Below are 26,281 nucleotides of genomic sequence, written 5' to 3'. Positions count from 1 at the left end.
TTCAGGCTGCTTTTGCGTGCGACGCCAGCCGACAGGGGCCAATCGCAGGGCGACGAGAGGGGGCGGGACCATAGTTTAAACTAATTGTGCGCTCACAGCGCTGGCGCGGGCCCGAGAAGAAGGCGATCCTGGGGAAGTGAGAGTCGGAGCGGGAGCGCGCGGCCAGGTAATCGGCGCGGGCCCGCTACTAGCGTGCGGCTGGGGCCCCTCCAGGGATGCCCGAGTCTAAAAGAGGTGCTGAAGAGGCGGGTGCGGGTGGAAGGCCTCCTTCATAAGCGAGGCTGACTGGGGAGAGTCTTTCGAGGGTAAGGTTTGTAAGGAAAGGGCCTTGTCCGAGAGGGAGGTGCGGGGCGTGCTTAGGGGGAGGGTGTGTTTGGGGGCGTGTCCGTGGAATTGTGTCGGGGGGCCGACGCGGGTGTGGGTAATGCAAGTTCCTGAAAGGAGTGTCGCCGAGGGTTCCTGTAGTGGGAAGTCTTCGCCTATTATTGTTAACAATAGTGGTTGTAGTAATAATAAACATTTTCTGAGGACCAACTACGTTTCAGACACTGTGCCACACCCTTTATATGGATCATCTTTTTAATATTCCTAACGCCTTATTATAGTTTATTACAGATGGGCCGCCTGAGGTTTATGTTCAGCTTGGCCCCGGTTACATAGCTCGTGCATGGTTGGCTGTACGGGGGGTTTTTGTGGGTTGGGTCTAAGTGAAGGGGAAGGATTGTGTTGGCTGTGAGGGTCGTCTTCGACGAGTCGGTTTCTTTTGAGTCTCCCTTTTTTCATATGTAAACAATGAATTTACCTGCCTTATCTACTTTCCTGGGGTTATTAGGGTCAAATCAGGTGAGCTGTTTCTTGCAAGCATCTTGGAGAGTACACATTTTTGAGTTTAAGTGATGTGACTGCTGTGAATATATGGGAAGCTAGAGGGAATGTTCAAATCAGGTAAGGCAGCCTTCAGCCTGCAGGGTTGAATGTGTTCCCTCCCTTTCTGATCCTGTGTGGTATTTTCTCCTTCAGAGGAAGAAGCACATACTTCTTTGTGAAAGCTGCCAAAGTACTCTTTTCTTGGCCCAAGTTCAAGCAAATGATGACTAATTATAAAGCCTGAATCCTAATCCATAGCCAAAAATTACACTCCCCAAAACTAGCAGATCTTAACCAAAAGCTCATATAAGGGACATTTCTATTTAGAATGTTCTTTTTTTAAATTTGTGGAATATGGGAGTGGAAAGAATGCCTTGAACTGAAACTCGAGTTCTAGAACTGTTAGGATGAGGGAAAGCCCTGCCACAGATGGCTAAACAGAGCTGATCAGGAAATGTTTTGGCAGCTTTGTCTAATTGATAAAACCATACGGTCAGTAGGTATGTTGGAGGCCATTTATTTCAGCACAGTGTACATTAAACAGACTCAAAATGAGCCTTTCCAAGAATGAGACCACCCCCAAATGTTAGAACAATTCTAATAAATAGCATAGTTTTGTGCTTTCAGTGGTTATTTCATTTTACTGATATATGTTTACTGTTTTTTTATCATTCTTTCTTGCATTTTATTCCTTCTTTTTCATAAAATAGATGAATACATACTTCTAATTTTTTTTTTTTTTTTTTGGGGGACCATATTATGCAGCATGTCAGATCTTAGTTCTCCCACCAGGGATCAAACCCATGCCCCCTGCAATGGAAGTATGGTGTCCTAATCCTGGACTGCCACAGAATTCCCCCTTCAGATGTTTTCTTAGTGAGAGTCTGTTAGTGGTAAATACTCTGTTGGAAAATATCTTTACTTCCTTATCAATCTTGATTGATAGTTTAGCTGGGTACTAGGCTTCCAATTATTTTTCCCCCAGCACTTTGAAAGTATCATTTTACTGAAATTATGGCTTTTTGTTGTTAACTCTTGAGAACTGTGTTCACAATTTAACTATTATTTCGTTGTATGTAACCTGCCTTTTTCTCTGGTTCTTTTTAAGATCCTCTTTTTTGTCATTTGTGTTTTGCAGTTTCATTACATGTGTGGATTTAATTTTATTCTACTTGGGCTTATAGTGATGCCTCAATCTGAGGTTTCATACCTTTCAGTTTTCTAAAGATTCCCAGTCATTATCTCTTTATTTAAAAAAAATGTTTTTCCATCTGTCACCATACAAAGATGCTACATTATACCCGCTCCCTCAGCAGCCACCTGTTTGTTATCTGTATGTGTGAGTCTTTCTGTTTTATGTTTTTTCATTTGATTTTTAGATTCCACGTGTAAGTGAAATTTACAATATTTGTCTCTCTCTGTCTTATTTCACTCACCTAGTACATGTTATCGCATGTACTCACCATCCATGTTGTCACAAATTGCGAGGTTTCATCCTGTCTTACTCCTTGGAAGGAAAGTTATGACCAACCTAGACAGCATATTAAAAAGCAGAGACATTACTTTGCCAACAAAGGTCTGTCTAGTCAAGGCTATGGTTTTTCCTGTGGTCATGTACGGATGTGAGAGTTGGACTGTGAAGAAAGCTGAGCGCCGAAGAATTGATGCTTTTGAACTGTGGTGTTGGAGAAGACTCTTGAGAGTCCCTTGGACTGCAAGGAGATCCAACCAGTCCATTCTAAAGGAGATCAGTCCTGGGTGTTTGGAAGGAATGATGCTAAGGCTGAAACTCTAGTACTTTGGCCGCCTCATGCGAAGAGTTGACTCATTGGAAAAGACTGTGATGCTGGGAGGGATTGGGGGCAGAAGGAGAAGGGGACGACAGAGGATGAGATGGCTGGATGGCATCATTGACTTGATGGACATGAGTCTGAGTGAACTCTGGGAGTTGGTGATGGACAGGGAGGCCTGGCGTGCTGCAATTCATGGGGTCGCAAAGAGTCAGACACGACTGAGCGACTGAACTGAACTGAATATTCCATTAGATTATATGCCACACCTTCTTTATCCATTCATCTACCCATGTGCATTTAGGTTGCTTCTATATCTTGGCTGTTGTCAATAATGCTGCAATGAACATAGGGGTGTATATATCTTTTCCAATTAGTGTTTTCCTTTTCTTTGGATAAACACCCAGGAGTGGAATTGCTGAATCATATAATAGTTCTATTTTTAGCTTTTTGAAGAACTTCCATACTATCTTCCATAGCGGCTGCACCAATATACATTCCCCTCAACAGTGCAGGAGGACAGTTTTGTTCTTCAGGATGGTTTTGGCTATTCACGGTCTTTTGTGTTTCCATACAAATTTTAGAATTACATTATTTGTCTTAGTTCTGTGAAAAATTACCTTGGTATTTTGATAGAGATTGCATCAAATTTGTAGAATGCCTTAGGCTAGTATGCTCATTTTAATAGTATTAATTCTTCCAAACCATTAGCATGGTGTATCTTCCCATTTGTTAGTGACATCTTTAATTTATTTCACCAATGTCTTATCTTAAGTTCAGTTGCTCAGTTGTATCCGACTCTTTGCAAACCCATGGACTGCAGCACTCCAGGCTTCCCTGTCCATCACCAACTCCTGGAGCTTACTCAAACTCATGTCTGTCAAGTTGGTGACGCCATCTAACCATCTCATCCTCTGTCTTTTCTTAGTACAGACTTTTTACCTCCTTAGATTTACTACTAGGTATTTTATTATTTTTGATGCAGTTGTAAATAAAATTGTTTTCTTAATTTCTCTTTCTGATAGTTCTTTGTTAGTGTCTAGAAACAATAGATTTCTGTATATTAATTTTATATTCTGCAATTTTACTGAATTTATTAATTGGTTCTATTGGTTTTTTGGTGGCACCTTTAGGATTTTCAGTAATACCATGTCATCTGCAAACAGTGACAGTTTTACTTCTTCCTTCCAAATTTGGTTTCTTTTTCTTTTTCTTGCCTGATTGCTGTGGCTAGGACTTCAAATAGTATGTTGAGTAAAAGTGGTGACAGTGGGTGTCCTTGTCTTGCTCTTGATCTTAGAGGAAATGCTTTCAGCTTTTTACTATTGAGATGCTGTCAGTGTGGGCTTGTCATATCTGGTCTTTATTTTGTTGAGGTATGTTCCCTATGGACTCATTTTGATGTTTTTTTTTTTAAATCATATACAGATGTTGAACTTTGTTTCTACATTCATTTAGATGATTTTTATTCTTTAGTTTGTTAATACTGTGTTTTACATTAATTGATTTGTGTATATTGAACCATCCTTGCATCCCTAGAATAAATCCCACATGATCATGGTGTATGATCTTTTTAATGTGTTGTTGAATGTTGCAAATATTTTGTTGAGAATTTTTACAACTATAAAGTGATACTGGCCTATAATTTTCCTTTTTTGTGTGATATTGTTGTCTGATTTTGGTGTTTGGGTGACACTGGCCTTGAAAGTGAATTTGGAAGCATTGCTTTCTGTAATTTGTTAGAAGTTTGAGAAGGATACGTGTTAACTCTTCTTTAAATATTTGGTAGAATTTCACCTATGAAGTCGTCTGGTCCTGGACTTTTGTTTATTGGGAGTTTTTTAAATTGCCAATTTGATTTTATTACTGGTAATTGGTCTGTTCATATTTTCTATTTCTCCCTGATTCAGTCTTAGGAGGTTGTATATTTCTGGGAATTTGTCTGTTTCTCTTAGGTTGTCCATTTTTTGGCATATGCCTCTTTAAATAGTGCCTCTCCCTGATCTCATATTTAACTTATTTTGAGCCTTCTAGTGGCTTCCCTGGTGGCTCATCAGTAAAGATTCCGGCTGCAGTGCAGGAGACACAGGAGACTGGGGTTCAGTCCTTGGGTTGGAAAGATCCCCTGGAGGGAGGGTATGGCAGCCCACTCGAGTATTGCCTGGAGAATCCCACAGACAGAGGAGTCTGGTGGGCTGCAGCCCATAGGGTTGCGAAGTGTCAGACATGACTAAAGTGATTTAGCGGCGGCAGCAGCAGAGCTTTCTAATTCTGTCCTTCACATCTCTTATTCTTTATCATTTCCATCTCTATCTTTCTGTGTTACTTCTGGATAATTTCCTTTAAGCTAGAATTAGTTTATTTTTTGAATTCTTATTTTCATTTGCTAAGTTTTTCATTTATACAAGTACTGTGGTTCATTTTCAAATCTGGCTGTCTGTTTCTTGGTATCTTGATTTTGTCTTGTGTTTCCAATTCTTCTATAATAACTTCAGATAAGTTTAATGTGTCCTGTTTTCTGAAGTTTTGGGGATATAATTCTGCCATTTGCTTTAATGACTCTGTTCATGATGGATTGTTTCCTCAAGTATTTTATAATTTTGGATTGTGAGCTCATTCAAAGGAGTATCATCTATGGTGGTCTTTTTAAAAAGCATTTTTATTTATTTATTTATTTTTGGCTGCACTGGGTCTCCATTGCTGCTCTCGGGCTTTCTCTAGTTGTGGTGAGTGGGGGCCTCTTTGCGGTGCACAGGCTTCTCATTGTGCTGGCTTCTCTTGTTGTGGAGCATGGGCTCCAGGTGCTCGGGGTTCAGTAGTTGCAGCACTCGGGCTTAGGTGCCTGCAGCGTGTAGAATCTTTCCAGAGCAGGGATGGAACCCATGTCCTCTGTGTTGGCAGGCAGATTCTAACCACTAGACCACCAGGGAAGTCCTATGGTGTAGCTTGAGTTGAGATCAGTTCTCTAAAGAAAAGCTTTTTTTTTTTAATCAACTTTGCTTAATCATAATTTATGTACAATGAAATTTATTTAAAGTAAAAAGTTTTGACGGATTTATACACTTAGAAAAGGTTGCCCCAGTCATGATACAGAGCATTCCCATAACTCCCAAAAGTTTCCTTATGCCTCTTTACAGTTCATCGTTGGCCCCCAAGAACCAAGTAATCTAATTACTGAAGATTAATTTGTGTTTTCTAGAATTTTATCTAGAAAATATATACAGAGTATATGTTTGTGTTTGCTTTCTTTCAGGTAGTGTAATGCATTTGATATTTATTTATTTAGTGCATATATCAGTAATTTGTTACTTTCTGTTGCTGTTGCCAAAGAATGCTCAAACTACCACACAGTTGCAGTCATCTCAGGGGCTTCCCTGGTGGCTCAGGGGTTAAAGTGTCTGCCTGGAATGCAGGAGACCTGGGTTTGATCCCTGGGTCGGGAAGATCCCCTGGAGAAGGAAATGGCCACCCACTCCAGTACTCTTGCCTGGAGAATCCCATGGAGGGAGGAGCCTGGTGGGCTACAGTCCAGGGATCTCAAAGAGTCAGACACGACTGAGCGATTTCACTTTCACTTTCCTTTTCACACACTAGTAAAGTAATGCTCAAATTCTCCAAGCCAGGCTTTAGCAATACGTGAACCGTGAACTTCCAGATGTTCAAGCTGGTTTTAGAAAAGGCAGAGGAACCAGAGATCAAATTGCCAACATCTGCTGGATCATCAAAAAAGCAAGAGAGTTCCAGAAAAACATCTATTTCTGCCTTATTGACTATGCCAAAGCCTTTGACTGTGTGGATCACAATAAACTGTGGAAAATTCTGAAAGAGATAGGAACACCAAACCACCTGACCTGCCTCTTGAGAAATCTGTATGCAGGTCAGGAAGCCACAGTTAGAACTGGACATGGAACAACAGACTGGTTCCAAATAGGAAAAAGAGTACATCAAGGCTGTATATTGTCACCCTGCTTATTTAACTTATATGCAGAGTACATCATGAGACACGCTGGACTGGAAGAAACACAAGCTGGAATCAAGATTGCCGGGAGAAATATCAATAACCTCAGATATGCAGATGACACCACCCTTATGGCAGAAAGTGAAGAGGAACTCAGAAGCCTGTTGATGAAAGTGAAAGTGGAGAGTGAAAAAGTTGGCTTAAAGCTCAACATTCAGAAAACGAAGATCATGGCATCCGGTCCCATCACTTCATGGGAAATAGATGGGGAAACATTGGGAACAGTGTCAGACTTTATTTTTCTGGGCTCCAAAATCACTGCAGATGGTGACTGCAGCCATGAAATTTTTTTAAAAGACACTTACTCCTTGGAAGGAAAGTTATGACCAACCTAGACAGCATATTAAAAAGCAGAGACATTAATTTGTCAACAAAAGTTGGTCTAGTCAAGGCTATGGTTTTTCCAATAGTCTTGTGTGGATGTGAGAGTTGGACTATAGAGAAAGCTGAGCGCCGAAGAATTGATGCTTTTAAACTGTGGTGTTGAAGACTCTTGAGAGTCCCTTGGACTGCAAGGAGATCCAACCAGTCCATCCTAAAGGAGATCAGTCCTGGGTGTTCATTGGAAGGACTGATGTTGAAGCTGAAACTCCAATACTTTGGCCACCTGATTCTAAGAGCTGACTCATTTGAAAAGACCCTGATGCTGGGAAAGATTGAGGGCAGGAGGAGAAGGGGACAACGGAGGATGAGATGGTTGGATGGCATCACCAACTCAATGGACATGGGTTTGGGCAGACTCCAGGAGTTGGTGATGGAGAGGGAGGCCTGGCTTGCTGCGGTTCATGGGGTCACAAAAAGTCAGACACGACTGAGCGACTGAACTGGAACTGTTGCTAAGTAGTCCTCCTTTGTATGACTATATCATACAGTTTTGTTTATCACTTACTTTTTAAAATTTATTTTATTGTAATATTTACAATATTATGTCAGTTTCTGCCACACATCAACATGAATCAGCCATAGGTATACATATGTCCTTGCTCTCTTGAACCTCCCTCCCACCTCTCACCCCATCCCACCCCTCTAGGTTGTCATAGAGCACTGGGTTGAGCTCCCTGCATCATATAGCATTTCCCCACTGGCTATCTGTTTTACATATAGTAATGTATATGGTTTCAGTGGTACCTTCTTCCCGAACTGTGCTCACAAGTCTATTCTCTTATGTCTGTGTCTCTGTTGTTGCTTTGCAAATTGGTTCATCAGTACCATTTTTCTAGATTCCATATATATGTGTTAATATATACTTGTTTTCCTCTTTCTAACTAACTTTACTCTGTATAACAGGCTCTAGGTTCATCCGCCTCACTACAGGTGACTCAGATTTGTTCCTTTTTATAGCTGAGTAATATTTCATTGTAATTATGTACCACACCTTCTTTATCTATTCATCTGTTGATGGACATTTAGGTTGCTTCCATGTCCTTTGTAAATAGTACTGCTATGAACATTGGGGTACATGTATCTTTGAGAATTGTGGTTTTCTCAGGGTAAATGCCCAGTAGTGGATATGCTGTGTCATATGGTGGTATTATTCTTAGTTTTTTTAAGAAATCTCCATACTGTTCTCCATGGTGGCTGTATCAATTCACATTCTCACCAACTATGCAAGAGGGTTCCCTTTTCTCCACATCCCTTACTAGCATTTATTATTTGTAGATTTTTTGATGGTGGTCATTCTGACTGGTATATCATTTACTGTTGATGGACATTTGGGCTGTTGGCAGTTTTTGGCTGTTGTGAATAAAATAGCTGTGAGCAATCATGTACAAATCTTTGAGTGAACATACATTTTCCTGACTCTTTGGCGTGAAATGGCTGGGTCATATGGCAAGGTATTTTTAATTTTTAAGAAATTACCAGTTTTCCAAAGTGGTTGTACTATTTTATGTTTCCATTGCAGTATCTGAGAGCTTTGGTTTTTTTATTTTCTTACCAACATTTGGTATAGTGAGTCTTTTTAATTTTAGCCATTCTCATGGAGATGTAGTGTTATTGTGGTTTTAATTTGCATTTTCCTGATGATGTTGAACATCTTTTCATGTATTTATTGGCCATTTGTGTGTCTCCTGCTACAACTTTGTATTTGCTTCTTTGGGAACTCAAGGCTGTTCCCAACCTGGGGCTAAAATGTCTGTAATTTTTCTTTTAGATTTCTAGGCCACAGATTTAGTATAAATTTTTAAATTCCAAATCCACCTCTTGTGTGCACTCAGGTTATTAATTCCTAGAAAGTTTTTTTTCCTCCTACTTTACTACATTTGTAAAGCAACCTTCCTTATTTTCCTGTGGATAGTTTTTTTTTTTTTCCTAGTCTCTTTTTACTGAGGGTCTCAGGGTCACGAAGAGTCAGATGGGACTGAAGCAATTTAGCACACACACGCAGCCTTTATACAGAGATCTCAGTTGCTTTTTATGGGCTCAAGATCTGAAGTATGAGGAGGTCACAGATTCCTTACATTGCTAGGACAGCTATGCCTCACTAATCCAATTTTCTGCTTCTTTTGTTTCTGTTTCCTGGGATTTCTTTTACTTTCTTGTGAGTTAGGTTTATCTAGTGTCAGAATCCTATCAGGAAAATAGAAACCACACACAGGTATTTTAAGAGAGTGAATTCAGTAAAGGGGTTTAGTTTAAACCTTTGTTGGAGGGCTGAAAGAGCAAAAAGGAGAATCTTCAGGTAACTTATATTATAACTGCATTAAGCGGCTGCTTCATCCAGGACTGAAAAACAAAGGGAGAAGGTTGGGGTTGGCAGAACTTAGAATTCTGGAGGGATCTGGTGGGACTGCGCCTGGATTCTCTGAGGAGAAGGCGTTGCCTGGTGTTGCTGGTGTCTCAGGAACCCCCAGGAGGGGTCTGGGGAGCCAGTTTTGGTTGAGCCCTGCTCTGGTGCCTCGAAGAGGGAGTTTGGAAGGAAGCAGGGAGAAACCAACTGCAGTTGTCAGGAGCAGAGAGCCACAGGAAGAAGGAAGCCCCTGGCAGCCTCCTCCTGCGTTCGATTTTTCCTGTTTGCACCCCGTTAACAGACCCTAACTGGGAGCCAGCTGGCAAAGGTGAAGTGGTATTGGAAGAGTCCAAGCCCCGGCAACACAGAGCAGACCATAACCACAGGGTAGGTGTGGTTCTAAGAGACAGTAATTTAGCAAGTCAAAAAGGATTTTTATTCTATTTTTCTGGGCATTTTCAGGCACATTTAGTAGGAAGATTTTCAGGTTACCTGGTCCATTATATCAGCAGTCAGTAACAGCAGTAGCTGACTTTGTTTTTTTTTTTCCAGCATATAATGTGAACCCGGCACTGTTTTAAGCACTTTACATGAACTGCTTCCCAAAGCTCTATCGTACTGTTGTTGTTACTATAACTTAGTTTACCCAAAGCCATACAGTTTGTAAGAAGTGGAGTTGGTGTTCTGATCCAAGCATTCTGGGTTCCGTAACATACATTCTTAACTTCTCTGCTGTGCTGAGGGTTCCTCCCCTACATCAAACCAGAATCTATCCTCCTCTGACTTCCACTTGCTAGTTCTGGTTTTGTCTTCTTGCAAGGGGTCATATGAGTCTTTCTCCTCATCTGCATGACAAGCATGCATACATTTGAAAAAGTTTTCATGTTTCATGCCATGAATTTCAGACACTTCACCAGGGTGGTTATCATTCTTCCTCTGCATGTACTCTTTGCTTTTCAGAGGTGGGACATAGATTAGTCTTCTACTAACATGTCCTTATTACCAAATTCAGACTTAAATTGAAGAAAGTAGGGAAAACCACTAGACCATTCAGGTATGACCTAAATCAAATCCCTTATGATTATACAGTGGAAGTGAGAAATAGATTTAAGGGCCTAGATCTGATAGATAGAGTGCCTGATGAACTATGGACAGGTTCGTGACATTGTACAGGAGACAGGGATCAAGACCATCCCCATGGAAAAGAAATGCAAAAAAGCAAAATGGCTGTCTGGGGAGGCCTTACAAATAGCTGTGAAAAGAAGAGAAGCGAAGAGCAAAGGAGAAAAGGAAAGATACAAGCATCTGAATGCAGAGTTCCAAAAAATAGCAAGAAGAGATAAGAAAGCCTTCCTCAGCGATCAGTGCAAAGAAATAGAGGAAAACAACAGAATGGGAAAGACTAGAGATCTCTTCAAGAAAATTAGAGATACCAAGGGAACATTTCATGCAAAGATGGGCTCGATAAAGGACAGAAATGGTATGGACCTAACAGAAGCAGAAGATATTAAGAAGAGGTGGCAAGAATACACGGAAGAATTGTACAAAAAAGATGTTCACGACCCAGATAATCACGATGGTGTGATCACTCACCTAGAGCCAGACATCCTGGAATGTGAAGTCAAATGGGCCTTAGAAAGTATCACTACGAACAAAGCTAGTGGAGGTGATGGAATTCCAGTTGAGCTATTTCAAATCCTGAAAGGTGATGCTGTGAAAGTGCAGCACTCATTACGCCAGCAAATTTGGAAAACTCAGCAGTGGCCACAGGACTGGAAAAGGTCAGTTTTCATTCCAATCCTAAAGAAAGGCAATGCCAAAGAATGCTCAAACTACCGCACAATTGCACTTATCTCACATGCTAGTAAAGTAATGCTCAAAATTCTCCAAGCCAGGCTTCAGCAATATGTGAACCGTGAACTGGCAGATGTTCAAGCTGGTTTTAGAAAAGGCAGAGGAACCAGAGATCAAATTGCCAACATCCACTGGATCATGGAAAAAGCAAGAGAGTTCCAGAAAAACATCTATTTCTGCTTTATTGACTATGCCAAAGCCTTTGACTGTGTGGATCACAATAAACTGTGGAAAATTCTGAAAGAGATGGGAATACCAGACCACCTGACCTGCCTCTTGAGAAATCTGTATGCAGGTCAGGAAGCCACAGTTAGAACTGGACATGGAACAACAGACTGGTTCCAAATAGGAAAAAGAGTTCGTCAAGGCTGTATATTGTCACCCTGCTTATTTAACTTATATGCAGAGTACATCATGAGACACGCTGGACTGGAAGAAACACAAGCTGGAATCAAGATTGCCGGGAGAAATATCAATAACCTCAGATATGCAGATGACACCACCCTTATGGCAGAAAGTGAAGAGGAACTCAGAAGCCTGTTGATGAAAGTGAAAGTGGAGAGTGAAAAAGTTGGCTTAAAGCTCAACATTCAGAAAACGAAGATCATGGCATCCGGTCCCATCACTTCATGGGAAATAGATGGGGAAACATTGGGAACAGTGTCAGACTTTATTGTTTTGGGCTCCAAAATCACTGCAGATGGTGACTGCAGCCATGAAATTAAAAGACACTTACTCCTTGGAAGGAAAGTTATGACCAACCTAGATAGCATATTGAAAAGCAGAGACATTACTTTGCCAACAAAGGTCCGTCTGGTCAAGGCTATGGTTTTTCCTGTGGTCATGTATGGATGTGAGAGTTGGACCGTGAAGAAGGCTGAGCACCGAAGAATCGATGCTTTTGAACTGTGGTGTTGGAGAAGACTCTTGAGAGTCCCTTGGACTGCAAGGAGATCCAACCAGTCCATTCTGAAGGAGATCAGCCCTGGGATTTCTTTGAAAGGAATGATGCTGAAGCTGAAACTCCAGTAGTTTGGCCACCTCATGCGAAGAGTTGACTCATTGGAGAAGACTCTGATGCTGGGAGGGATTGGGGGCAAGAGGAGAAGGGGATGACAGAGGATGAGATGGCTGGATGGCATCACCGACTCGATGGACGTGAGTCTGAGTGAACTCCAGGAGTTTGTGATGGACAGGGAGGCCTGGCATGCTGCAATTCATGGGGTCGCAAAGAGTCAGACACGACTGAGCGACTGAACTGAACATGACCTGAGCTGGATTGATGTTTTGGGTGGCTCTGTCAGATTCATGCTTCCTGTGAGAGTGTATGGCCTCTCCTCCCACCATAGGCAGCCTTCCCTGCCACCCCCAGCCAAATGGCAAGCTTTTCAGTATCAACTATGTACCAGGTCTCTACCATCCTGTATTAGTTTGGTTGATTTCTTTTATTCTAAATGCAGGGTTTTATATTTAGTCCTATTAAATTACACATTTGCTATTTTTGGTACATCAAACTTGTTAAGATCTTTTTGCCATATCAAATCTAAAAACATTGTATTTTCTTTTCTTCGCAGTTTACAATTCCAGAGTTTAACAAACCAACCTTACATGTTAAATTCTATCTTTGGTAAAACATGCTAAATTTGGTAGGTTTGAGAAGCAAGCTGAATGTTATACCTCTAGAGATCTTGAGGACTTCCCTGGTGGCTCAGAGGGTAAAGCGTCTGCCTTCAATGCAGGAGACCTGGGTTCGATCCCTGGGTGGGGAAGATCCCCTGGAGAAGGAAATGGCAACCCACTCCAGTATTCTTGCCTGGAAAACCTCATGGATGGAGAAGCCTGGTGGGCTACAGTCCATGGAGTCACAAAGAGTTGGACATGACTGAGCAACTTCACTTTCACTTTCTTTCACTAGAAATCTTACTTCAATTGATGGAAGTTTGGGGGGAATAGTTTTGACTAGACTTTCTGCTAAATTGTGGGAGGAGCTATCCGGAAGGGACAGAATCTTGGCTGTCAGTGAGGGGAGGAGAGAGTCAAGGTTAAGGGCTGGCCATTGGGCAGTCAGTCACCCTAATAAGGGACCACTTGGCAGAAGTAAAATGATCTGGTGTCTGAGGAGAGGAGAGGGAGCATATTGCACAGCATGCTGCTGGGCTGAGGCCTCTGTTGGCAGCTGTGTCAGCTGCCCTTTCTGTCCTCTTTAAGGACCAGTTTCTTTGAAGTCAGTGCAGGAAGTGCCAGTGATTCAGCCTTGCATATTTCTTCTGCCTTATTGCAGCTAAGGACTGGTTTGTCTGGTGAGGAGTAAAGACCGCGCATATATTTCAGGCATATTTATTTGACTACTTGAGCGCCTTCCTGTGACGGGCCAGAGATGCTTTGTAGGCTGTCGAGTTTTGGGTATCCTGTGGTAAGGTGGATACAGAGCCCTTTGTCTTATGTGTGGGTAACGACTGCATTCTGCCCTGCAAGGGGGCATTTGCCGAGTGTGTGACTTCTGGATGGTCTCAGTGAGGGATGAGGTAACAAGAGCTTTGATTGCCTACTTTTCTGGCTTGCTTATGGCATGACAGTGTGAGTTTGAGGGAAGCTTCTGGTTCACTTGGAGTTTGCCACTGTACCCCTCATGCACTGCTGCCAAGTGGACTCTGTCTGGTTTGCTGACCCCCAAAGCCCAGTTTCCTTGTGCAGTGAGCAAATGCATAATGTGTCTCTATTTCACCTCTCACAGAGCTGAGTATTTACAGATATATATATACACACACACACCTACACACACACACACACACATATATATATATATATAAAATATATTTAAAATACAGGAGTTACCTACTCCCCAGGCTCTTCAAACCTACAGATACTTTACAGGAATAATGTAACAAATGTTTCTATATTCTTCACCTAGGTTCACTGTTAACATTTTGCTGTTTTGGCCTCTGTCCTTCATTTTTGGAACCTTTTGACTGGTAGATGTGAACTTCATATTACTTCATCCCTTAAATAGCTTAGCAAGTATTTGCTGAAAAAATCAGAATATCTTCCTATGCTAAACACAGTAAAATTACACTCAGAAATTCAGTACGTTCGTACAATACTTGTTCAGGTTGCTCTGGTTTTTCCAGTGATATCTTTCATAGATTTTTTTTGTCATTTCAGGATCCATTGAAAGATCATGCATGTGTTAGTTGTCATGACTTTGTCATTCCCTTAGTATGCTTTAACTTTGAACAATTAAAAAAAATTATCTCTTTATTTGCTGCATTGGGTCTTACTTGTGTCACGCGAGATCTTTTGTTGTGTCTCATGGACTCTCTAGTTTTGGCGCATGGGCTCAGTAGTTGCAGTGCAAGGGCTTAGTTGCTCCACAGCAAGTGGGATCTTAGTTCCCTGACACCAGGGATCTAACCTGCATCCCCTGCATTGCAATGCAGATTCTTAACTACTGAATCACCAGGGAAGTCTCAACTTTGAACAGTTTTTAAATCTCTTAATACTGAATGCCTTTTTGTCTGTCATATCATTGACATTCTTTAGAGTTCAAGTTAGTTGTTTGCAGAATGTCTCTTAATTTGGATTTGTATTTCCTCTTGATTATTTGTGATTTGTCTTTCCTCTTGATTAGATTCAGGATCAACATGTTTTTGGTAAAACTAGGTAGGTTACTACAGTAGTTTGATAGTGAAGCTAGACAGGGAAGCAGTGTTCAGTTTTGCATGACAGTATATAATTTAGCACCTGATTATGTTTTCTGATCTGTAAGCCCCACAGGAATTGAGTATGGCATTCAGTAGGACCTAGAGGAACCAGGAAAGACTTTAGCTGGAAGATGACAGAATTTTTGGGGCAGTTAGACAAACTGCTCTTTGGACTTCTCATCCTGCTACTGAAGTTATATATATATATCATGAAAAGTGAAAAGTGAGTTTCCTCTTCAGAGTTTAGAGCTCTGTATCTTCCATGGTTTTTGTACTGCTGGGAAGCCTAATAGTTTAGAGCTCTTGCTTTGGTTTCAGATAGGCCTGGAGACTGTGCTCAGCATTTTTCCAGCTGCCCAACCTTAGGGAAGTTTTCTTACACGAAAGCTAGAAAGACTATTGGTAACTCTTTAAAATGTTACTGTGATACTCATAGTGCAATATTGCATAAATAACTTGAATGAAAATATTTTAATGCCATTATGTGGGGGCCACACTTCCTAGTTTTTCTGGGTGCCTCACTGGAACATTCATTTCTATTACCTGCCAAACCTTGGAAGGGGCTTGAATTTACCACTGCTGGATAACTAAAGGCATAGAAATGAGAAAGGGCTTGGCTCATGAGAGAAGTGGGAAGACTGGCTTGATTAGTTCAGAGTGTACACTGTGGAATAGTGAGAAACAAAGTCGAATAAATGACTTGAGGCCATGTAATGGAGGGCTTGGGAAGTTAAGCCAAAGAGATTGAATATGGTGCTTAAGGAAGAAAACCATGGAAGGTTTTTGAGCAGGTGGGCAACCCTTGGAAATGTGAATGGTACGGAGTCTCGTGAGGAAGGACCTTTCCTGCTTTGGAGACTAGAATTCTAGTAGGGCAGAGTCTTCCCTGTGCTGACCATGTTGGGGTGTGGTTTGGGCTGTCTTGCCACAGGAGGCCAGACTTTCTGCCCCAGTGACTCTTCCTGCTCTGTCACTGACTCACCCCGTTGACCTAGGCTGGGTGGCTTTCCTTCCGGTGGCTGGCTGATGTACAGAGCGCTGGGGCTGCCCAGGGTGAGGTGAAGCCGAGCTGACCCACAGCTCGGTGAGATGGGGGAATGAACAGCATTCCTGTCCTTTTGCCCTTCCCTGGGTTGAGGCTAGTTATAAGCCATTGCCAGGGATCGCTTTGTCCCAGCCTTAGAAAGCTGTTCACCAGGAGGTAAGTCAAGATGGTTCCTGCCCTCTCTGCTTTTTCATAGGTCAGTTTTTCCTCAAACAGGATTTCTACTACTTTCTTTTTCCTTGATCCAGGTCCTTCTAAGTAACCTCTTTCACTTACTTGAAGTAAACAGGTTACTGCAGGAGGTGGGCAGAGATGTTTAATAAATATATTCTTCTAGCTGTGGGGGGAGTGTCTCTGGGGGCTCACTGACCCCTGTTGTAAGGTAGTTTACCCAGAATTCTTGTGAACTAGACATTGAATGAAGGCTCAAACTCATAGGGAGTGACTGCAGAGAAGTTCTGGTTTTAAGTTATCATTTCTTAGCAACTGGGTTTCAGAACCATTCTTGGTATGCATTAGTGTCCTGAGTTAAAGACAACAGTGAGGAACAGGAAGAGGGAGGTGCCTGGATTAGGATATGCTTGTGGCTTATGCTAGGAGTTAGGGTGGCTAGGTTTCTAGTCCTAATTACTCCTCACCAGCTGTGTGATCAGGGACCAACTGTCTAACCCCAGTGGACTGGAGTTTTCTCATGTAAAAATGAGCAGTTTATATGATCTGAAAGATTTCTTTCAGGGCCAAAATCTATGATTATATAATGTGTGATTATAAATCAGTATAATAGTTTAAAAGGCAGTTCCCAAAGGAGTATTTGTAAACTTTAGGAAACTATTTTGATTACCATCTTCATTTGATTTAACAAGATCGGAAAGGTTTGTTTGAAAGAGTGTCACTTCCTTTATACTCACTGTGCGTTTGCTTACTTCTAGGTCAAGGTGACTAGATAGTGGAGAAAATTAACCTTTCTCGTGGAAGTCCTCCCAAATCACAAATGTGTTAAGGGCCAAAAAGTGTTGGAACATGTTGCTGTGGAACACTTCAACTGAGGAGCCACTGCGGTCCCAGCTCCAGGAGACCCACAGCCACAAGTTCTGTAGGCTGCAGCAGCCACTGCTCGCCAGCACGCCATGGTCCATGGGGACGCTTCCCAGGTGGCGTGCTGAAGCAGATGATTTGGTAGCTCCATGCTTTTGCAGGAGAAGTGATGTACCAAGTTACTTGATTTTTTGTCGTTGTTTACTTACTAGGTTTGGTCAGCACTTTGAGAGACGGTGGGGGTTGTTGGGAAGGGGGTGGTCAGAGCAGAGGGGCTCTCCAGTGCATTTCAGTTAGGCTGTCTGTAGTACCCTTGAATCTGTGCCAGGCAATGGTGGTCTTGTTGATAACTAGTCAGAAAAATAAGGTGTTAGGCATCCTAGTCAAAAGATTCTGTCATCAAGACACTCTGTGATCATTTGCAATTAATTCTCTTTCTTAAAGCCATGTTTTCTTCATTTATATATTGAAAAATTTAGATACTAAGAGTTCCAGATCTGAAACCAGGTAGGCCAAAGGAGGTTTGAGGTGGGAAAGGATCTGTTTGTTCTAAGCTGCTTGACTATTAGACAAGGGGTAGAAGTGGAATTCCTTTTTAGTACTTGAATTATAGCAACTATGCTCTCTACTCACAGTCACAGCTGAGTGATCAAACGTGAAGCAGCTATTTAATGAGAAGCAGGCCCTGGGAGCTTTCTCCTGAAAAACAATCACAGGACTTGCTGGTCCTGAGAGAAGTAGTCGTTCCCTGGTAGGACCTATTGTTTGAAGGAGGTGGGGGTGAATATCATCAAAATGGACAGTGTGGATATTGTGATTTAGATGGTTCAGAGAATTTGTTCCCTGCTGTTGTTAATTTCAAGCCTCTCTTTAAAGAGATTCTCTTAATGATTGGAGCAGTGTGGGATTCATTTAGAGAAAAGGCCCCGAGTAACCACAATTAGAAATTAAATGCCTAAAAGCAGAGCCAGTTGCTGGAGAGACTGAAGTGGCCTAATCAGTTGCTTTTCAATACTCAGGTCCTAGGGCGACAGCAGCCAGAGAATAGGCTGCTTGGTGAGCTCGCTGGGTACTAGGCTGGGAGATCTGGGCTCCCGACAGAGGAAAAGGTGACCTGTAGTATCCACACTGGAGAAGGCAATGGCACCCCACTCCAGTACTCTTGCCTGGAAAATCCCACGGATGGAGGAGCCTGGTGGGCTGCAGTCCATGGGGTCGCTAGAGTCGGACATGACTGAGCGACTTCACTTTCACTTCTCACTTTCATGCACTGGAGAAGGAAATGGCAACCCACTCCAGTGTTCTTGCCTGGAGAATCCCAGGGACGGGGGAGCCTGGTGGGCTACTGTCTATGGGGTCGCACAGAGTCGGACATGACTTGAAGCGACTTAGCAGCAGCAGCAGCAGCAGCAGTATCCACACCTCTTAATCTCTCTGTTTCTCTTCTTTCCCTCAGTGCCCTTTAGTTTTAATTAGGATTGTGTAAACACAGACAGCTTGCCAGTCCCCTTAAAGTGGCAGGCCCATGACAGCTTTTTGCTGGTCACTCTTACCTAGGTGTGTGGCTTTAAATTAGAGGGCTTGTCCTCTGACAGTTCAGCTTCACTGGCTGCCTCACTGAAATAATCCATTAGAAGAGGGCCAGTTGGCTGTCATTCAGTCGGGCAGCATTATTTAGCACCTGCGGTGTGCAAGCATTGTGCTGGAATGGAGCTGATAGGCGAATAAGATGGTTTCTGCTCTTCAGGAGCTTAGTCAAGTGAAACATATATGCAGCTAGTGTCGACCTAAGGAGGAATGAAATGAGGTGTGTAGAGGAACAAGCAATATGGGAGCATATAGAGGAGACAACAGAGTTGTTCCTGAATTGGGGGGAACAAGGAGAGCCTCTGAAGGGAGAAAGCATTTGAGCCAGGTTGTAAAGGGTGAATTAGAATTCCTTAAGTTTATAATTTTATTTATTTATTTATTTCTGGCTGTGCTGGGTCTTCCTTGCTCCAAGGGTTTTCTCTAGTTTTGGAGAGGAGGGCTACTCTCTAGTTGCTGTGTATGGGCTTGTCATTTCGGCGGCTTCTGGTTGCAGAGCACTGGCTCTGGGGTGCCGCTTCAGTAGTTATGGTTCCCAGGCTCTAGAGAACAGGCTCAGTAGTTGTGGCGCATGGTCGTAGTTACTCTGTGGCACCTGGGATCTTCCTGGATCAGGGATTGAACCTGTGTCTCCTGCATTGGCAGGCAGATTCTTTACCCTGAGCCACCAGGGAATCCTAGAATTCCTTAAGTTTAGAAGGGCATTTTGGAGGAGGTTATAGAATGGCAGCAACACAGAGCCTGGGGAAATGTTTGGCATATCTGGGAAAGTGCTCTTGAGATAGAAGATATTTTGGAGGAATGAGCTGGAAATGAGGCCGGAAAAGATGTTTGGTTGGATCTTAAAGAATAGTAAGAGTCATACTAAGAGATTTGGATTTTATTCTGCATGAAGTTAGCTCATGAATGTTTTGGATAAGGAGTGACACGATCCCAGCTGTGTGATTTAGGTTTTGATGTGTTTTTCAGGTGTAAGGTCTTCGATTTCAGGGTTGAGAAGGTGGTTATCTTGGTTCTTAAAGTACAAAGTTTGTCAGGCATCTAATGTTTAGGTTCTTTATTCCTTAGTTATATTTTCTAAGAAATAAAAGTAAGTGAAGTCTCTCAGTCGTGTCCAACTGTTTATGACCCTATGGACTGTAGCCTACCAGGCTCCTCCGTCCATGGGATTTTCCAGGCAAGAGTACTGGAGTGGGTTGCCATTTCCTCCAAAAGCAAGAAGACAGGAAGTAGTCAGCAGTGTCCCTTTAGACTGAGCTTTCTTTACCCCTCAAAGATGAAGGTTTTCTTAGACATATATATCATGCAGTCTTGTTTCATAGGTTGCTTACTACTGCTTATTCTTTGAGGATAAAACCCATCATAAGGGGTCAACTTCTGATTATATAGTGGAAACCAACGACATTTTTTTGAATTGGTTGAAAAATAGTATATAATCATTGTAGGAAATATGAAAAGTACAGAAAAAAATACAGAAAAATATATAAAGAAAAAGCTAAAATCATCCATAACTGTACCATCTGGAGAAAACCACCTATTTTCATTTTGGTATTTTGTACCTACGCATATTTCTCTGGAGTAGTCCAGGTCATATAGTACCTACAGTTTTGTCTTATGCTTTTTCTCTGTTTCCCATTGGTTTTCATTATATGTGTGTGTGTGTGTGTTAGTTGCTCAGTTGTGTCTCACTCTTTGAGACCACGGACTGTACCCCACAAGCCCCCTCTGTCTATGAAATTCTCCCGGTAAGATTACTGGAGTGGGTTGCCATTTCCTTCTTCAGGGGATCTTCCTGACCCAGGGATCGAACTCAGGTCTCCTGCATTGCAGGTTCAGTGCTATACAGCGGCTTCCCACTAGCTATCTATTTTACACATGGTAGTATATATATTTCAATCCTGATCTCCTAATTTGCCCCACCTTCCCCTTCGCCTTCCATGTCCACATGTTCATTCTCTATGTCTGTGTCTCTATTCCTGCCCTGTAAATTGGTTCATGTGCACCATTTTTTCTAGATTCTACAAGTATCCTTAATATATGATAATTGTTTTTCTCTTTCTGACTTAACACTCTGTATGACAAACTCTAGGTCCATCCACATCTCCAAAAAGAACCCAATTTTTTCCAGCCTTTTTATGGCTAAGCAATATTCCATTGTATATATGTATCACATCTTCTTTATCCATTAATCATATAGGATTTTTATAGTGCTTTCAGTTTTTTCTATTTTGAACAATACTGTAATACTTTGATACAAATTATAAAAGTAATATATATAATAAGTAAGTCCCTTGCACTTCACCCTTTATCCTAATCTTACTCTACAGAGGTAACAATGACTTATTAATAGTTTTTATTACTCTATAATTTATTAGTAATTTCTGTTGTATCTTTGCATGAACATTATTATGCATAAGTTTTGGTCAGTATTTTTTGTTATTATGATTTATGTCTGCAAGTGAATTACTGGGTCAAATGATGTGAAATTAAATTTTCCTGATTGTATGTCATGGTACAGTTTAGAAAACTTGAAAAATAAGGTTTTTAAGGGAGAAAGTAAGAGAGATCCATAATTCCACAAATCAGAAATAAACATTATTTGACCTGTTTCCTTATAAATATACACATGCACGTTCATACTCACAAGTGTGCAGATGTGTGTATATGTATCACATACACATCTGTATATGTAGTTTAAAAAATAAATGGTCATACCCACTAACACTATATATGCTGCTTTTAAAATTCAACATTCCTTGTGTCATTAAAATTATTTAAAATATTTTTAATGACTGCATAAGGCTCATATGCATGTATCTTAATTTACTTTGAGTTATTGTTAGATATTTAGTTTTTCTCCATTTTTCATAATGTTAAATAATTATATTAGTACCTATATATGTATTTATATTTCAGATAATTTTCTAAACTTTTATTGCTGTGAATGGAATTATTTGATCAAAGAATACCAAACTTTTTTTTTTAGCAGTCTCACTTTAAAATTTTTTGGTAAAATATGCATAACAAAATTTACCATTTTAACATGTTAAATTCATAATTAGGAGTACAATTTAGTGGCATTAAGTGTATTTACAGTGTTGTGCAATCATCACTGCTATTCATTTCCAGGACATTTTAGCATCCCAGACAGATTCTCTGTACCCATTGAACAATAGTTCCCATTCCTTCCTCTCCCACTCCCTGGTAACCTCTGTTCTACTTTCTATCTCTATGAACTTACCCATTCTAGGTACCTCATAAATGGGATCATACCATTTTTGTCCCTTTTTGTCTAGTTTATTTCACTTAGCATGTTTGACTATGAACATTTTTTAGGTTCTTGATATGTATTGCCAAATTTCTTTCCAGAGAATCATTTAAAGAATGCCTGATTACTTACATAAGAAAATGTGCTGTTCCTTTTTTAATCATTAGTTTCTCAATTAAAATCCTAGATTGTTATCTTTCCATTATTATATTAAATTATATAATTTTATACATATTAATGGGCTTCCCTTGTAGTATGCTGCGCTGCTGCTGCTAAGTCGCTTCAGTTATGTCCGACTCTGTGCGACCCCATAGACGGCAGCCCACCAGGCTCCTCTGTCCCTGGGATTCTCCAGGCAAGAATACTGGAGTGGGTTGCCATTTCCTTCTCCAATGCATGAAAGTGAAAAGTGAAAGTGAAGTCACTCAGTCGTGCCCAACTCTTAGCGACCCCATGGACTGCAGCCTACCAGGCTCCTCCGTCCATGGGATTTTCCAGGCAAGAGTACTGGAGTGGGTTGCCATTGCCTTCTCCGTCTAACATGCACAGACTTCATCAGTTCCAATTATTGGTACCTATCCTAGAGAAATATTAGCTTGTATGTAAAAAGGTTCACTATTTATTGCTGTAGCATTCTATCATAATACAAATTATACAGTATGACTGTAGGTAGGTAGACCAAACACACGCACACTTTGTCTAAATACACACACATTGTGTATCCATACATATGTGCATGTGTGTGCATGCTTAGGAAAAGTCTGAAAGGTTATACAACAAATTTCCAACAGTGGTGCTTCTGAGGAAGGGAGTGCCATTGGCAAACATAGGTTAAAAGTTTGACAAATGGGGTGTTTTGCATTTTACTCTGTGTACTTCTTTATTATATTATTTCATGGTGATAATGTATTCTCCCTCCTTCCCACTTGTTTGGATAGCTGGTGGGCCGGGAGTGTGACACAGTAGAATTAATTCGCCAAGCCAGCTCTGCCCACGTCAGTTGAGTTGGAAGCAGCTGCTGGGCCGAGAGCAAGGAGCGCATGTGCGAGGGCCTGGGAGTCCACTGTGCACAGGCGGCTGGGAGAGGCAGCCAGACAGGCCAATTCTGATTCACCAACAGTCACTATCGTATGTCTTGACACTCTCCAAATTGCTTTATTCTTGGTTATCACACGGGGCCCAGAGAGGAATTCAGTGAGCGTGTAAAGCATGGATGGTGATAGGAAAAAAAAGCAGTCATGTTTGGGACAACAAGGAACGTGTGTGAAAAGAAATATGTACAGGGATATTCATTATAGCACTGTTTGAAATCTAATACGGGAAATATCCACGTCCATTGATAGGAAAATATGTGAACACATTATGGTATATCTTTTATATGCACTGTTATTATACAGTTTTTTTAAAGTATGAGTTAGAATTAAATTTACTGACCCTTGGGATGTTCATAATCAATTATTAAGTGAGAAAAATAAGTTGCAGAGCAATGTTAATATGTAAACCTAGTTTTTGAAAAATAGAGAACAATTAAAAAATCCTCTTAAAATATAAAAAATATACTTGGCTTATGATTTTGGGGGCCTGGAAAAATCTGATAACATTTCTTTTTTTAAAATTATGGTGATGTATACACAAGCCTAGGAACTGAATGCCTGCAAGTTGTACATTTAACTTAATTTTTGGCCACGCTGCACAGCATGTGGAATCTTAGTTCCCTAACTGGAGGTGGAACCCACCTCCCCCACCCCCCGCAGTGGAAGCATGGAGTCCTAACTATTGGACCGCCGTGGAAGTCCCTAATGTTTCTTATCTTATGGGAGGACTTGGAGGCTGAGAGATTATGGGAGGCTAATTTTGTTTTTATCTAACTTTGTATTGCTTCATTAGTTTTACAGAACAAGGAAGATAAACTTCCTGAGTAAAAAATGAAGTTTCCTAAATAGTTTTTCATCTTAATTGATTTCTAAGAGGTACTTTAAATTTTTTTTTAGTGAGTTAATGAAGTAAAGAATTATGAAAGTAAAAATAGAGTTATCATGTAAATCCCTTGGGTTTAGTATCTGGGTAGTGGAAAGAGAACACAGGAGTAAGGGAACCAACTTTGTAGTTGTAGTTCTAAACTTTCTTATGTGTGAGCTTTAATTTAATAAGGTCATTTAACAACTGTTAAACAAGGGCCTCAGTCTTTTCATCTGTAAAATGAAGAGCTTGTACCAGGAGACAGTGGTCTCCAAGGCCCTTTCCAGGCCTGACATTCCACAGGTTTAGGGTCCTACAGTTCTACAATTGCAACACCTCTTGAGATTTTAGAACATTGCATTTCATTTACTTTTAAATGCCTTTTGTTTTTGTTACATTTTAACAGTCTGAAATTAAAATGCATTTTATAATTGGCACTGGCTATTTTTTCACATTTTTATTATCTCTAAAACTGAGATATCATTGAAGATACAGGATAGTTCTACTTTTCAGTGCCTTTTTTTTTTTTTTTTTTTCATTAACTATATATTCTTGGCCCCTTTCTGGGCTTCCCTTGCTCCTAATCCCAACAGATTCACTCATATCACCTGGTCGTTCTGGGTAGGGAGAAGCAGGTGGGTGGATATGGTATTTGAGTGTGCAAGGATTTTGTACTTAATTAACTGGTAGGTGTCCTATATGTAGCTGCTGCTTGAGAAGTCAGGTAAATATACATGTAGTTCTGAGGCATCCTACGTAATGCTTCTGAATTTTGATTAGTCTGTCGTAGTTTTGCCTGGTATTTACTTTTTACAGTGTAACACACGTAGAACAGCTTGTAAAGTATATAGTTCCTGAAGTTTGCAGAAAGTGAGCAGATCTGTGTAACTAGTGCTACATCAAGAACCGGAGCAGCATCCAGCATACCCACCCTTCCAGTCATTGTCCCCATGCGGTTTTCTTTTTAAAAGGAGTGAAAGTATATGTCAGGATAGCTCATGGTTCTCTTGGGTGAGTCTGCTGGAAAGGGCTCCAGGTCTGGAGCCAGAATATCAGAGTTGCATCGTGGTCCTATTGCTCTTTCGTTGTAGAACCTTAGGGGAGATACTTTTCTGAACCTCATTTCTTTTTGATAAAATGAAAACAATAACGTCTACCTCACAGAACTGTTGTGAGATCACGTGAAATATTTTGTAGATGGAAAATACTGTCAGTGATGAAAAGCCAAACACAACTGCTAGTTGGTTTTGGTGAGGGAGGTATCCAAGCAGGAGATGATGTGAACCTCAAGTAAGAAGAGAAATGAAGAAGTTTGTTTGATCCCAAATCCATTCTCTTATCTACCAGTATTATCTCCTTTTTTGTTGTTGTTGACATTTGGTATAGTCACTAGTTTCTGTTAAATGCTCCAAAATGGAAATAATATAGAGGAGTAGAGGACCTAAATAGAATCCCCAAAGATGTGGAATTTCTTCCATTTTTCTCTCATTTCCTGTCTTAATGCTGGTGCCTCCTAGAGTTGTGTAAGGCAGAGGCTTTGGCCTCAGATTAGCTGATTTCAATAGCAAATGAATATACCACTCCTTTACAGGCCCAACAGGGCAAGCATGATCCCACCACAGACCCACTTCTGATTATAGTCACAGTGTTCCAAATGTGACCCAAATTGATATCTCTAACCTATATAAAGATTGCATCTTATAAACAGTTCATTTTAAAAATGTAATTTGAAACCTTTCATTAATTCTGTAAATGCCTATCAGGTGCCATGCACTTTACTCAGTTCCAGGAATTCAGTGGTGAGCACATGGTATGTGATTTCATGGAGCTTACAATAGTAGAAAAAAGAGAATGAAATATAGAAAGATATAACTAGAGACTATGAGAGCTATAAAGGAAAAGAATATGATGCTGTGCCTGACCTAATCCAGGTGGTTAGGGAGATTTTACATGGAGAAGTGGCATTTGAGCAAAGATATGAAGGATAAGTTGGGGCTTCCCAGGTGGCCCTAGTGGTAAAGAACCCGCCTGCTAACACAGGAGACTTAAGAGACTTGGCTTTGGTCCCTGGGTGGGGAAGATCCCCTGGAGGAGGGCATGGCAACTCACTGCAGTATTCTTGCCTGGGGAATCCGAGGACAGAGGAGCCTGCAGGCTCTAGTCCATAGGGTCCCACAGAGTTGGACATGACTGAAGCAACTTAGCATGCAATCATGCAAGAAGAATAAGTTAGAATTAATCATGTGAACAGGAAGAGAAAGCTTTGGGTAGGAGGAAGAGCATGCACAACACTAGACCACACACAGAAGTAACTTTTTACTAATAAACTTTCAACCTTTCTGCTGGGTACTGTGCTAAGCACTTTCTTCACACATACTATCTTGTAAATTCCCTATATCACCCTCTGAGAAAGTATTCTTACTCCCATT

At 41.1% G+C, this 26,281-nt stretch overlaps 1 protein-coding gene across 2 annotated transcripts in view; it reads left to right on the top strand.

Moving 5' to 3' along the window:
* Nucleotides 1-28: 28 nt before the first annotated feature.
* NUMA1 (nuclear mitotic apparatus protein 1) overlaps nt 29-26,281 on the top strand; it is a 72,755-nt gene continuing 46,502 nt past the window's right edge. The window contains exon 1 of one of the 2 annotated variants that reach the window (XM_055548955.1): nt 29-166. The gene's annotated coding sequence lies outside the window, so the exon portion shown is untranslated. Of the gene's footprint in view, nt 167-283; nt 306-26,281 lie in introns of those variants that run through there. The other variant, XM_055548958.1, reaches the window with a different exon arrangement.

The sequence above is a fragment of the Bubalus kerabau genome, chromosome 15, assembly GCF_029407905.1.
Source record: "Bubalus kerabau isolate K-KA32 ecotype Philippines breed swamp buffalo chromosome 15, PCC_UOA_SB_1v2, whole genome shotgun sequence".
NCBI classification, from domain to species: domain Eukaryota; kingdom Metazoa; phylum Chordata; class Mammalia; order Artiodactyla; family Bovidae; genus Bubalus; species Bubalus kerabau.
The sequence above is the reverse complement of the archived record's forward strand: the minus strand, read 5'-3'. Positions and strand labels throughout refer to the sequence as shown.